General features: G+C 40.5%; 1 pseudogene; it reads left to right on the top strand.

Annotated features, from left to right (window-relative positions):
- The first annotated feature begins 14643 nt into the window (after positions 1-14643).
- Positions 14644-15608, top strand: LOC116813865 (coiled-coil domain-containing protein 137-like; annotated as a pseudogene).
- Positions 15609-16106: the final 498 nt, after the last annotated feature.

Here is a 16106-nt window from a genome sequence, read left to right as displayed (position 1 = left end):
ACTCATTGCCTTCCCTGAAATTTAAGTACTCCAATAGACCTTTGACTTCCCCAAACACACCCTGCAATGTCTCTTTGTATTGCACAAATTGGCCACATTTTCCGATCCCTTGGCTATCTGACTCTAAAACTGGAACAATTCTGCTTTGCTAGCAGACTTAACCTCATCTCATTCTTTGTAACCAGTTTTTCCCTGTGAGAAGAAAAATAATCTTATGGCCTGGCCATCCATTACTAGGGAAGTCAAGCTCTGGATTCTATTCCAAATTTTGCCCTAAGTTCTAGACTGTGGATCCAAAGTATGAATTTCATAAATGTCTCATACCTAACTACCTGCCTGATATTCCAGTTTCTCTAGAACTGGGATGCCCACCTTTATTCCTTTTAGGGTTTCTAAAGACCCCAGTCATGATTCTGAACCTACGCCATTGTAGCTAGGCCCTCTTCTCCACCTTTTTCCATACTACTCATTATTAAAATATTGCTCTTCCCAGGTAGGTAGAGAAGATGTGGAGGTTTATGACATTTCTTCTGGGTTTGTGATGCATGAGAAGACACATTAATAAAACTTCTAGTTTGTATTCTTAGATTACTTATTACAAATTTTAAATACAAAGGAAGAAAATTCCAGGACATCTAGCTAAGAGAAAATATGGGAATTTGAAGGAAAAGATATTTGTATAATTAATTCCCCAAACTCTATAGCACCTATTCAAAGTAAGCTATGGTTATTTTTTTAAATAATGCTTTTCCCTAGATATCAATACAATAGACCACTTATCTTCATTCTCCAAATATTAATATCTCCTGTTGACCTCCATTGTGCAAAGTACTGAGTCCAAACTGCCTGTGACTGTATTCAAGAATTTCCATGATCTAACTGCAAGCATTTTTTTCAACTTTATTTCTGTCCATGCATTATAATCCCTTCCCCTTCTTTGTGCATGATAGTTGTCCCTTAATGCTTAACCTATTAAGCTTGATTCAATATCTTTGCATTCAGGTCCAATAACATCATATCTAGTAAGTACTAGAGAGTACATACTATCCCTTACAGAAATATCAATGAAATGCTCTTTTATCTGTCATCCTCAGTATATTGTTTATATCTAGCCAAGCCCATATTTTATTCTATCACGTGATATGGTTCATTGTCTACATGCCTTTCTTCCCTTTTTAGTTCAGAACACTTTAAAATGTAAGGCCTACATTGCTTCCTTTGTTATATTCCCATCCTCAGACTCCATCACACTGCTCTGAATGAGGCATAGGGATAAAATAATGTAGGGGGTAGGATATAGATTTTTGGAATCAGATGCACATAAATTTGGAAATAGGTTCTGGCATTTATTAACGGTGTAGATGTGATTGGAGAAGTTACTTGACCCCCAAGTCTTGGCTTTCTTACCTACTAAATGAAGGATAACATTGACTGTCTCAAAGTTTTGCTGTAAGTACTCACTAGCATTAAATATATAGAAAAATTGGCACAATGTAAATAATGTTTCTTTCCCCAACCTCCCATTCCCACAGTCAAAATCCACTCCCAATTCCACCTTCCTCTCCCACCCGCTTTCTCTAGTTCCACCTCACCATTAATAAATATTTGTTAGATTAGATTGAATGCTCTGTCACTGGACCCCTTGAATCAGGAAGCAAAGGACTCACTTCTTTCTCTGCAGCCTTTTTGCTTGGTTGATGTATTGAATTCTTGTTTTTTTCTCCTCCCATTCTGTCAGCCTTAAATTCTTCTTTTGTGTCCTCTTTCTGTTCCAAAATTTTATTATTACCTACAAGTTTTTTGTTTACATTGCATCTCTCTTCTGCTGGAAAAGCATGGCCTTGTAAAGCTGGCATTTGTTTAATCTTCTGGCATCTCGAGACCTGCATTTATGAGTTTTCTAAAGTTCTCTGTGCTGGGAACTTCCCATATGCCAGAGCTTCTGAGTAAGTGCTCCAACCTGAAATGAGAGTTGTTCCAAGGTTAGGTCATCGCCACTATGAACCTCCCTCATCCACAGCCAGGCAAAATAAAAGTTTCCATGGAGGTGAAACAGAAATGAGTCCATATGATCAATTCTAATTGTTATAAATAAGAATTCATTTAATATATGTTTGTGACGTGAGCTGCTTGTCACAGTTAAGAGGAGAGCAGAAATTATCAAGAAAATTTTTAGTATTGAATATTTACTTAGCTCAATGTTAGAGAGAGGCTAGGTCCCTGCCCTAAGAGAGCTTAAAATTTATTTGGGAATGAAAATGAATACATGAGAAAGAGAGGGCAATTAAAGGCAGAGAGTAAAAAGAGCTAGTTTAGTGACTATTTATTGTCTGACTGCATAAACACATACATAATTAAATGAATGAATGAAAATAATTACACGAAAGAACAAACGAAGACTGGAGCATTAAGGCTGTGCTTTTAAAATTTGACAATGTCACTAATTCAAAGCAAGTTAAATCTTTAAATTATTTGCATTAGAACTACACATTGATCTCATTAAATAAACACTTTAAGCCATTTCAACAAAAACACATTTAAGTATTCACAATGGTCCAGACTTTACTGAGTCCAAAAGGTAAACAAGATGAATAATATATCGTCCTTTCTCTAGGATTGAAACAAATCTCTCCTGTCACTTTCCTGTAGATTATTGCAAGATATCCCATGTATAGGCTGACATCCTCTAAGCCAGTAGAATATCAGTTTCTGGCACAAAAATAGATGGAATGGAAACTGTGTTGGGACTCGGGACCACTTGCTGGTTGATAAGGATCACTCAATGTGTCTCTTTTAGCAGCTGAAGAGCTTTATGTTTCTCTTTCTGAAAGTTGTTTGACACTTTCAATTTCTGTTCTAGGTATGCGAAACATTCGCTGTGTTCCCAACTAAACTGTAAATTTCCTGACAGCAGGATCTATTTTTATTTATCTATGCATCTTCCACAGAGCCTAGCATACTTTTTGATAGATGACAGATACTCAATATATATATTAGATGAATGAATGAATGAACAAGTATAGTATAAAATAAAGATGTGTACAGTAAGTCCTCAATGGCTTCAATAGTTTCTTAGAAACTTCAACTTTTAGCAAAATAATGTATAATATACCAATTTACTGTAGGCTAATTGATATAAACAAGAGCTAAGTTCCAATGATGTATTTCTGGTCACAAAAATATAGCGAAGCTTCTAAATAAAGGCCAAAAACACTTTTGATATTAAACGTTGAAATAAATGTGAGCTACACATACACATACATTTGTAAAAGATTAACAAAAACAAGAAAGATAATTATTTACCTCATTTTTGGTGAATCAGTGAGTAACAGTGGTTTTAGTGGACGTTGGTCAAGTCAAAGAAGAAATGTTTGCAAAACAAAAATTTTAAGGATTCCCTGCTACCACCACAACATTCAAAAACAGTGATTCTGACAGCCCTCTGCGTGCTTTTTGTCCCTCATTGTTTATTGTGCATTTATATGGCTATTACATACCTTATGAATCTTTATCTTACAATAATTTGTGTTCATTCATTCATTTTCTAACCCACTATTCCAGTTCAGGGTCATGTGGGTGGCTGGAACCTATACCTGGCAACTAAGTGTGCAAGGCGGGAGCCATCCCTGGCTAGAATGTTAATCCACCTCAAGGCGTACTCACACACACCCATATTCACTCAGACTGGGAGCATGCAGACATGCCAATTAACCTAATGGCACAACTTTGGGATGTGAGAAGAAACCAGAATATCCAGGGAAAACCCATGTAGACAATGGGAGAATGTGTAAACTCCACAGAGACAGTGGACCTAGCCAGTAATCATTTTTTTTTTTTTTTCTGATCAACATTATAATAAAACAAGGTTGAACAAAACAGCTCCTGGTGCACCAGGAGCTCTCAGTCTGGTTGAAAACTCAACCAGCAAGGATAACTCAATGCGCTAAGTATCTTGGCAATAATAAACACTGCAAATATAATGGGCAATTGGCAGGGCTTAAGAGTTTTGAGAAGACATAGGAAGAGAGAGAAACTTGAAGATCTAAAGGATGAGTGAATTTGCTAAGTGAAGAAGTTACAAAGATAGAAGGATGAGATGGCAAACCAGTGGTGAAATAGAGGCATTTCATTAAATAAGGCAATGAGACATTTCCCTCATTAGAGGCAGAGGGAACAGCATGTGCAAAGAGCACAGAAAAATGAGCAAGTTTGACGTTTAAAAATAACTTGCAGTGATTATAATGGGGATGTCAAAGGGAAAGTCAGAGCAGAGAGGAGCAGCAAGATAGACTGTAGTCAGTAAAGACCCTGCCATGCCAGTTTGAACTTCATCACTTGAGCAACAATAAGCCATTGATTTTTTCAAAGTGTAGTGAGATAGTCAAATTTCTGTCTTAGAAAGGCAACTCTGGCTGAGTTGGGGAAGACAAACCTCAGAAACTAGGAGGGAAGAGAACATTTACTGAGCTAAGTTTATATGCCAGGATATACTTTAGGGGTTTTCACGGATACACTGAAGTTTGTTTTATGTAATCTTTACAGCCAGCACCAGAAATAAGCATTAGTATGCTCGTTTAACAGATACAAATACGACACTTGAAATTATGACTAGAAGAAGGTTTAGAAATTGAGAAACTATTCACAATTCTAGGGGAGATCAAAAGTGATGTATCCTAGAGGAGGGGTATTGAAGAAAGAAAGGCAGGAAGGGAAAAGTGGGAAGAAACACAGCATATTGGAGAACTCACAATTCAGGAAGCATAATTAACAGAATCATTGGTTGGAGGTAGGTATGAGGAAGAAAGACAGTGATAGTTAAATAACGAATTCTAAGTCGCTAGAGTGTTGAAAGTTTTGGGACTTATATAATCATCTTCCTCCAGTGATTTTTATATGTCTCTCACATTAACATCTCTCACATTTTTTCTAACACAATTACCTTGAAATTTATAGAAGTAGATATGTATTTCCCTTGAGATGAAAAACTAAGTTTTAGGAACTTGTGTCTGTATTATATTTCCCCAGGAGTTGGCTGCTGTAGCAAGAAAGAACCCTGATACTCCATTTTCAAGACAATTGCATATCTTTCAGCTCGGGTGTGTTGGGAGGATTTCTGTTCATAAACTGTTCAGAGGAATTTGGAAGCAAACAAATATGTAAGTGCAAAGAACTGTATCAGATGGGAGACACCACCCAGACTCTTGGCAAGCCAAAATTCACTTGGAAGCAATTAGTGGCTCAAGAGACTGATATCATACAGGATCAAAGTGTTCATTGGGAAGTGATTTCGGGAGTAGAGGCCGCCAGTGACTTCACAGCAAACCACACGGTGATTGTGAAACTCTTACTGCATTTTGCAATGTTATACACAGCAGAGGGATGATTCCAAGTCCAGAGAAATCCTGCTGACATCCAAAAAGCCTCTTTTTTATGTTTCCAAGAACTTCTAGTACCGCATATTCTCCTTCTTCTCAGAGGCCTAATGTTTGGTGGTCTGTTTCCTATTTTGAGAGTTTCTTTAACAACATGATTGGTGAATTTAGCCATGCATATACCCAGGCTTCTGTTTTACAACGGAATTATGAGTACATGAGCTGGCTTAGGGTTAAGAAGATAAAGATAGAATGTTAGTGCACCTTCTTGACCCCTCTGTCATAGTTCTGACCACTTCCTCTGACCAAAGTGATGGAGGAAATAAAAACAGAAGATGTGAGTGACACAGGGAGCTAGAGGTGGAAGAGAGGCAAAGAGATCTCAAAGAAACCTTTATCTAGTGAATCTAATGAAGAGCTCCTCATTAATCTCTCTCACAGAATCATACTTTTTTGTTTTACAGCATTTATGAAAGATTGTGGCTTTATTTTTACAACAGATTACCACTTATTATCCCTAAAATGCTCAATAAGCCCTAAAAGAATGGTATTCAGGAGACTATAATGAGGAATGTGTGTGTGTGTATGCTGGAATAATAGTGAATGCCAAAGTGAAAAGACAACCCAAGATTTGTACCTGGAGTTTAATCTAGGTAGAAAGATAAGATTTATAGTTTCCAAATATGAAACTCAGGCAAAACCAGACCAATGAGCCAATGAAATGGTAGCTTCTATACATGGGATCATATTATCAGGATCACTTTCTCTAACAATAAAATTTCAGACTGCTTAATTCCATACATGTTATCAAATTCCTTTGCAATAGATTCCAGTCTTCCTTTGCCCTGCCATCATCTCTCACCTTCCTTTGCTCTGTACTCCAACAATAAACGCACACATGCACATTCTACATTGCAGCCATCCTCTTCTTCCCACTATGTTAGTTTCCTAACACTGCTATAGCAAATAGCCACACACTTAGTGACTTAAAACAACATACATTAATTATTTTATTATGCCACAGGTCAGAAGTCCACCATGAGTCTCACTGGACTGAAAACACCAAGGTGCAGGTAAGGGCTGGGTTCCTTTATTGAGGCCCTAAGGGATAATATGTTTAATTTCCTTTTCTAGACTCTGGAGACTGTCTGAATTCTTTGGCTGATGGCCCCACTTTCCCCTCTTCAAAGACAGCAGCATGGCATTTTTAAATCTTTCTCCAATTCTGATCCTATCTTGCTGTTTTATTTTCTTATTTTATAAGGATGCTTGTAAATACATGGAGTACACAAAAAATCCAGGATAATCTTATCAAGATTTTTATCATAATTGTATCTGTACAGTCCTTTTGTCATATAAGGTAACATATTCAGAGGCTTTGTGGAATAGGTCATGAGCATCTTTGAGGGACAGTGGTCTTTATTCTGTCTATTGCACCTAAAGAACACTGAGAATTTTCCCACTTTTATATCTTCTTGCAGGCTGATTTCTCTGCCCAAATTCCCTTTCCTTCCTTGTCTAACTTGAGATCACCCAACTTGACTATGGTCTCTTCTTTAAATCTCTCTCTAACTATCTTTCTCTTGGAAGAATTGCTGTTGTATCCTTATCTCCATGGCAACATGTTAAATATTGAGTTTATTACAGACTTTAATCACATAGTGTTGTTTTTCTCTGTCATTTATCTGTTTCCTGTAATAGAATGAGAGTTTATCAAGGTCAGAGCATATATATTTCTTATTTATTTTTAATTTACTACTACCTAGAAAAGTGCCATTACTAAACATGGTTTATCTTGTATTTAACTGAATTCATTGATAAAGGTAGAATATTTTTAATTATTAATGACAAAAGACATTGTTGTGTTCCTTCTCCTGCCAGTTCAATAACTTTCTTCACCTGTGTCCTTGAAAGGCTATGCTTATACCATAATACCTAAGTTCAGAATTTAGAAGGAATTTTTTTTAAAAGGTGATTATTTTATGTGATGCCAGAACCTAAAGCTAGGACTAAAACACCAACTTACTGAGGGCCTACTTTTGACTCATCATGAGCAAGAATTTTCTGGTAAGAAAAGCTGTAAATTAACAATTGGCTCACTTAAAAGTGGGACCATGTTACTACACTGAGTATAATTAATAGAGAGCAGAAATACATCTACCTGGAAGGCTGGAAAGGCTATTCTGTGTTATGTAGCTTGACCAGTGAAGAACAACTACTTGCTTAATATAAGGGCAAATTAAAAACAAAAACAAAAACTATTGCCACATTTAAAAAAATCAACGTTAAATATATTAGAGTGATATAATGAGAAATATGGGGGCAAGGTCCACAAATAATTGGTCTGTTTTCAGCTTTGTCCTAGGCTGGGTTAAAAAAAAAGGACTGAGGGGCGTGGAGCCAAGATGGCCAAACAGGAACAGCTCCAGTCTACAGCTCCCAGCGTGAGCGACGCAGAAGATGGTGATTTCCACATTTCCATCTGGGGTACCGGGTTCATCTCACTAGGGAGTGCCAGACAGTGGGTACAGGACAGTGGGTTCAGCACACCATGCGCGAGCCAAAGCAGGGGGAGGCATTGCCTCACTCGGGAACCACAAGGGGTCAGGGAGTACCCTTTCCTAGTCAAAGAAAGGGTTGACAGACGGCACCTGGAAAATCGGGTCACTCCCACTCTAATACTGTGCTTTTCCAACAGGCTTAAAAAACGGCACACCAGGAGATTATATCCCACACCTGGCTTGGAGGGTCCTACGTCCACAGAGTCTTGCTGATTGCTACCACGGCAGTCTGAGATCAAACTACAAGGCAGCAGCGAGGCTGGAGGAGGGGCGCCTGCCATTGCCCAGGCTTGCTTAGGTAAACAAAGCAGCCGGGAAGCTCAAACACCACAGTTCAAGGAGGACTGCCTGCCTCTGTAGGCTCCACCTCTGGGGGCAGGGCACAGACAAACATAAAGTCAGCAGGAACTTCTACAGACTTAAATGTCCCTCTCTGACAGCTTTGAAGAGAGAAGTGGTTCTCCCAGCATGCAGCTGGAGATCTGAGAACGGGCAGACTGCCTCCTCAAGTGAGTCCCTGACCCCCGAGCAGTCTAACTGGGAGGCACCCCCCAGTAGGGACAGACTGACACCTTACTCGGCCAGGTACTCCTCTGCGACAAAACTTCCAGAGGAACTATCAGACAGCTGAATTTGTGGTCTCACGAAAATCCGCTGTTCTGCAGCCACCACTGCTGACACCCAGCCAAACAGGGTCTGGAGTGGACCTTTAGCAAACTCCAACACACCTGCAGCTGAGGGTCCTGTCTGGTAGAAGGAAAACTACCAAACTGAAAGGACATCCACACCAAAAACCCATCTGTACATCACCATCATCAAAGACCAAAAGTAGATAAAACCACAAAGATGGGGAAAAAACAGAGCAGAAAAACTGGAAACTCTAAAAAGCAGAGCACCCCTCCTCCTCCAAAGGAACACAGTTCCTCACCAGCAATGGAACAAAGGTGAACGGAGAATGACTTTGATGAGTTGAGAGAAGAAGGCTTCAGGCGATCAAACTACTCTGAGCTACAGGAGGAAATTCAAAACAATGGCAAAAAAGTTAAAAACTTTGAAAAAAAATTAAACGAATGGATACCTAGAATAACCAATGCAGAGAACGGCTTAAAGGAGATGATGGAGCTGAAAGCCAAGTTTCGAGAACTACATGAAGATTGCAGAAGCCTCAGTAGCTGATGCGATCAACTGGAAGAAAGGGTATCAGTGATGGAAGATGAAATGAATGAAATGAAGAGAGAAGGGAAGTTTAGAGAAACAAGAATAAAAAGAAATGAACAAAGCCGCCAAGAAATATGGCACTATGTGAAAAGACCAAACCTGTGTCTGATTGGTGTACCTGAAAGTGACGGGGAGAATGGAACCAAGTTGGAAAACACTCTGCAAGATATTATCCAGGAGAACTTCCCCAATGTAGCAAGGCAGGCCAACATTCAGATTCAGGAAATACAGAGAACACCACAAAGATACTCCTCGAGAAGAGCAACTCCAAGGCATATAATTGTCAGATACACCAAAGTTGAAATAAAGGAAAAAATGTTAAAGGCGGCCAGAGAGAAAGGTCCAGTTACCCACAAAGGGAAGCCCATCAGACTAACAGTGGATCTCTCGGCAGAAACTCTACAAGCCAGAAGAGAGTAGGGGCTGATATTCAACATTCTTAAAGAGAAGAATTTCTAACCCAGAGTTTCATATCCAGGAAAACTAAGCTTCATAAGTGAAGGAGAAATAAAATACTTTACAGACAAGCAAATGCTGAGTGATTTTGTCTCCACCAGGCCTGCCCTAAAAGAGCTCCTGAAGGAAGCACTAAACATGGAAAGGAACAACCGGTACCAGCCCCTGCAAAAACATGCCAAATTGTAAAGACCATCGAGGCTAGGAAGAAACTGCATCAACTAATGAGCAAAATAACCAACTAACATCATAATGTCAGGAACAAATTCACACATAACAATATTAAATTTAAATGTAAATGGGCTAAATGCTCCAATTAAAAGACACAGACTGGCAAATTGGATAAAGAGTCAAGAACCATCAGTGCGCTGTATTCAGGAAACTCATCTCACATGCAGAGACACACATAGGCTCAAAATAAAGAGCTGGAGGAAGATCCACCAAGCAATTGGAAAACAAAAAAAGGCAGGGGTTGCAATCCTAGTCTCTGATAAAACAGGCTTTAAACCAACAAAGATCAAAAGAGACAAAGAAGGCCTTTGCATAATGGTAAAGGGATCAATTCAACAAGAAGAGCTATCCTAAATATATATGCAACCAATACAGGAGGACCCAGATTCATAAAGCAAGTCCTGAGTGACCTACAAAGAGACTTAGACTCCCACACAATAATAATGGGAGACTTTAACACCTTACTGTCAATATTAGACAGATCAATGAGACAGAAAGTTAACAAGGATACCCAGGAATTGAACTCAGCTCTGGACTAAGCGGACCTAATAGACATCTACAGAACTCTCCACCCCAAACCAACAGAATATACATTTTTTTCAGCACCACACCACACCTATTCCAAAATTGACCACATAGTTGGAAGTAAAGCTCTCCTCAGCAAATGTAAAGAACAGAAATTATAACAAACTGTCTCTCAGACCACAGTGCAATCAAACTGGAATTCAGGATTAAGAAACTCACTCAAAACCACTCAACTACATGGAAACTGAACAACCTGCTCCTGAACCACTACTGGGTACATCACAAAATGAAGGCAGAAATAAAGATGTTCTTTGAAACCAACGAGAACAAAGACACAACATACCAGAATCTCCGGGACACATTCAAAGCAGTGTGTAAAGGGAAATTTATAGCACTAAATGCCCACAAAAGAAAGCAGGAAAGATCCAACATTGACACCCTAACATTACAATTAAAAGAACTAGAAAAGCAACAGCAAACACATTCAAAATCTAGCAGAAGGCAAGAAATAACTAAAATCAGAGCAGAACTGAAGGAAATACAGACACAAAAAACCCTTCAAAAATTAATGAATCCAGGAGCTGGTTTTTTGAAAAGATCAACAAAATTGATACACTGCTAGCAAGACTAATAAAGAAGAAAAGAGAAGAATCAAATAGACACAATAAAAAATGATGAAGGGGATATCACCACCAATCCCACAGAAATACAAACTACCATCAGTGAATACTACAAACACCTCTATGCAAATAAACTAGAAAATCTAGAAGAAATGGATAAATTCCTTGACACAGACATTCTCCCAAGACTAAACCAGGAAGAAGTTGAATCTCGGAATAGACCAATAACAGGCTCTGAAATTGTGGCAATAATCAATAGCTTACCAACCAAAAAGAGTCCAGGACCAGATGCATCCACAGCCGAATTCTACCAGAGGTACAAGGAGGAACTGGTACCATTCCTTCTGAAACTATTCCAATCAATAGAAAAAGAGGGAATCCTCCCTAACTCATTTGATGAGACCAGCATCACCCTGATACCAAAGCCGGCAGAGACACAACCATAAAAGAGAATTTCAGAGCAATATCCTTGATGAACATTGATGCAAAAATCCTCAATAAAATACTGGCAAACTGAATCCAGCAGCACATCAAAAAGCTTATCCACCATGATCAAGTGGGCTTCATCCCTGGGATGCAAGGCTGGTTCAACATATGCAAATCAATAAATGTAATCCAGCATATAAACAGAACCAAAGACAAAAACCACATGATTATCTCAATAGATGCAGAAAAGGCCTTTGACAAAATTCAACAACCCTTCATGCTAAAAACTCTCAATAAATAAGGTATTGATGGGACGTATCTCAAAATAATAAGAGATATCTATGACAAATCCACAGCCAATATCATACTGAATGGGCGAAAACTGGAAGCATTCCCTTTGAAAACGGGCACAAGACAGGGATGCCCTCTCTCACCACTCCTATTCAACAGTGTTGGAAGTTCTGGCCAGGGCAATTAGGCAAGAGAAGGAAATCAAGGGTATTCAATTAGGAAAAGAGGAAGTCAAATTGTCCCTGTTTGCAGATGACATGATTGTATATCTAGAAAACCCCATTATCTCAGCCCAAAATCTCCTTAAGCTGATAAGCAACTTCAGCAAAGTCTCAGGATACAAAATCAATGTACAAAAATCACAAGCATTCTTATACACCAATAACAGACAAATAGCCAAATCATGAGTGAGCTCCCATTCAAAATTGCTTCAAAGAGAATAAAATACCTAGGAATCCAACTTACAAGGGATGTGAAGGACCTCTTCAAGGAAAACTACAAACTACTGCTCAATGAAATAAAAGAAGATACAAACAAATAAATAGAAGAACATTCCATTCTCATAGGTAGGAAGAATCAATATCGTGAAAATGGCCATACTGCCCAAGGTAATTTATAGATTCAATGCCATCCCCATCAAGCTAACAATGACTTTCTTCACAGAGTTGGAAAAAACTACTTTAAAGTTCATATGGAACCAAAAAAAGAGCCCGCGTCGCCAAGTCAATCCTAAGCCAAAAGAAAAAAGCTGGAGGCATCATGCTACCTGACTTCAAACTATACTACAAGGCTACAGTAACCAAAACAGCATGGTACTGGTACCAAAACAGAGATATAGATCAATGGAACAGAAGAGAGCCCTCAGAAATAATGCCACGTATCTACAACTACCTGATCGTTGACAAATCTGACAAAAACTAGCAATGGGAAAAGGATTCCCTATTCAATAAATGGTGCTGGGAAAACTTGCTAGCCATACGTAGAAAGCTGAAACTGGATCCTTTCCTTACACCTTATACAAAAATTAATTCAAGATGGATTAAAGATGTACATGTTAGACCTAAAACCATAAAAACCGTAGAAGAAAAACTAGGCATTACCATTCAGGACATAGGCATGGGCAAGGAATTCATGTCTAAAACACCAAAAGCAATGGCAACAAAAGCCAAAATTGACAAATGGGATCTAATTAGACTAAAGAGCTTCTGTATAACAAAAGAAACTACCATCAGAGTGAACAGGCAACCTACAGAATGGGAGAAAATTTTTGCAACCTACTCATCTGACAAAGGGCTAATATCCCGAATCTACAATGAACTCAAATAAATTTACAAGAAAAAACAACCCCATCAAAAAGTGGGCAAAGGACATGAACAGACAATTGTCAAAAGAAGACATTTATGCAGCCAAAAAACACATGAAAAAATGCTCATCATCACTGGCCATCAAAGAAATGCAAATCAAAACCACAATGAGATACCATCTCACACCAGTTAGAATGGTGTCCATCATTAAAAAGTCAGGAAACAACAGGTGCTGGAGAGGATGTGGAGAAATAGGAACAATTTTACACTGTTGGTGGGACTGTAAACTAGTTCAACCATTGTGGAAGTCAGTGTGGTGATTCCTCAGGGATCTAGAACTAGAAATACCATTTGACCCAGCCATCCCATTACTGGGTATACACCCAAAGGAGTATAAATCATGCTGCTATAAAGACACATGCACACGTATGTTTATTGTGGCAGTATTCACAATAGCAAAGACTTGGAAGCAACCCAAATGTCCAACAATGATAGACTGGATTAAGAAAATGTGGCACATATACACCATGGAATACTATGCAGCCATAAAAAATGATGAGTTCATGTCCTTTGTAGGGACATGGATGAAACTAGAAACCATCATTCTCAGCAAACTATCGCAAGGACAAAAAACCAAACATTGCATGTTCTCACTCCTAGGTGGGAATTGAACAATGAGAACACACGGACACAGGAAGGGGAACATCATACTGCGGGGACTGTTGTGGGGTGTGGGGAGGGGGGAGGGATAGCATTAGGAGATACACCTAATGCTAAATGACGAGTGAGTTAATGGGTGCAGCACACCAACATAGCACATGTATACATAGTAACAAACCTGCACATTGTGCACATGTACCCTAAAACTTAAAGCATTAAAAGAAAAAGAACTGGTCTCTTTACTGGAAAAAAAATCATAAGTTTGAAAAGAACTGAAAGAGCTGAAGAAAGTAACAGGCCGTTCTTTAATACTCCAACCTTAATAATAGATATATCATCTAGGTAAAAAATTATCTAGATAGATGATAGGCCATCTACATAGATGATAAATCATTTAGACAGAAGCTCAGTAAAGAAACAGAAGACTTGAAAAGCACTGTAAGCCAACTAGTTGTAAGAAGACAAATATAATACCGCACACAATAATAACAGAATACACATTATTCTGAAGTGCATGTGGAACTTTCTCCAGGGTAGACCATACATTAGGTCCAAAAAGTAAGTCTCAAGAAATTTAAAAAGACTCAAATTCTACCAAGTATCTTCTTTAACCACAATATAATGTAGCTAGAAATCACTAATAGACGGAAAACTGGAAAATTTACAAATACATGGAAATTAAACAACACACTCTTAAATAGCCACTATTTTACAGTGGTTCATTACATAAATTGGTTGAGTGGGAGCTGAACGTTGACCACACACGGACATAAATATGAATAATAAACACTGCAGACTATTAGAAGGATGAGAAAGGGAGGAACATGGGTTGAAAAACTACCTGTTGGGTACTATGCTCATAACACCATACTCCAAACCTCAGCATCATGCAATATTCCAATACAACAAACCTGCATATGTACCAACTGTGTTTAAAATACAAGTTGAAAAAAAAAGAGAGAAAAAAATCAAAAAGAAAATGCAGCACGGAGCAGTGGTGCCCAGGGTGCAGGCGGGTCCTCGGAGTCCCCGGCGAGCGCGGCGGCGGCAGCAAGTGCAGCCACTGGGGAAGCAGCGTCCAGCCCGTGGCCCGGGCTTCGCAGGTGACAGCGCTGCCCCGCGAGGCCGCCACACTTCCCCAGAGAAGGGGACACCTTGAAGGCTCTGCCCGGGACCCCCTAGGGAGCGTTCGCTGGGACCCCTTCCCCAGCAAAGAGAAGAAAGTGAATTGGAAGCCCAAGAACTAGGATGAACAAGAGATCCCTTTCCAGCTCCGGGAGATTATGAGGAGCCGCCAGGAGATGAAACACCCGATCAGTAACAAGAAAAGGAAGAAAGCAGCCCAGGTGACCTTCAGAAAGACATCAGAGAAGGAAGCAAAGGAAGCGGAGCCTGACATCGCCGTCCCCAAGTTCAAACAGAGGAAGGGGGAGTCTGACGGGGCCTATATCCAGCGCATGCAGCAAGAGGCCCAGCACGTGCTATTCTTCAGCAAGAACATGGCCATCCTGCAGCCAGAGGTGCAGGCAGCTCCCAAGGAGAAGTCTGAGTAGAAAAAAAGCAAAAAAAGCATTCCAGAAGCGGCGACTAGATAAAGTCCGACGGAAAAAGGAGGAAAAGGCGGGAGACAGGCTGGAGCAGGAGCTGCTCCGAGACACGGTGAAGTTTGGTGAGGTTGTCCTGCAGCCCCCAGAGCTGACTGCCAGGCCCCGGAGGAGTGTAAGCAAGGACCAGCCTGGCAGGAGATCGCAGATGCTGAGGATGCTTCTGAGCCCAAGCGGTGTGTCCCAGCCTCTGACCGCCTCCCTGGCCTGTCAGCGGATTGTGGGGGAGGAGAGAGAGCGGGCGGTGCAGGCCTACAGAGTGTTGAAGCAGCGGCGGTGGCGGCTGCATGGGGAGCAACCCCACCTCACTTCCCGGAAGAAGCCAGAGCCGCAGCTGTGATGGAGAAACACCTGGGGCCTGGCCACGCTCTGGGAAAACTGGCACCAGGAGCTGCCACACCTGGGCAGGAGAGAGGAGGGCCATGCCAGCAGTGTGGGGTGAGGCCTCCAGCTACTTGTTCACACGTTGGGCACTAGTGGGTCCACATCTTACAGGGGGTGAGTGCCCGATGGATTAGGGCCAAGGCCTGGTTGACAGACGGCCCGTGGGGCCCCGTGTCACTCACAGCTCCATCTCTTTGTTTTGAACGTCCATTCTGAGTCTCAGCCCAGGTACACCTTAGGAAGGGCTGGATCCCTGTCCCTGAACACCAACTACTGAGACAGCTGATGAGGCTGGCTCGGTGTGTGATGGCATGTGTGTGTGACAGTGTGTGACGCAGGCCCCCGGGAGTGCACAGTGCACATCAGGCACAGCAGGCCATGGGCAGGGAAGACGCATCGGGGCAGGTCCACTGGGTACATCTGGACCACCTGGGAGGGCTCTGCAGGGGACCGT

This window comes from Hylobates moloch, unplaced genomic scaffold (genome assembly GCF_009828535.3).
Source record: "Hylobates moloch isolate HMO894 unplaced genomic scaffold, HMol_V3 SCAFFOLD_9, whole genome shotgun sequence".
Lineage (NCBI taxonomy): Eukaryota > Metazoa > Chordata > Mammalia > Primates > Hylobatidae > Hylobates > Hylobates moloch.
The sequence above is the reverse complement of the archived record's forward strand: the minus strand, read 5'-3'. Positions and strand labels throughout refer to the sequence as shown.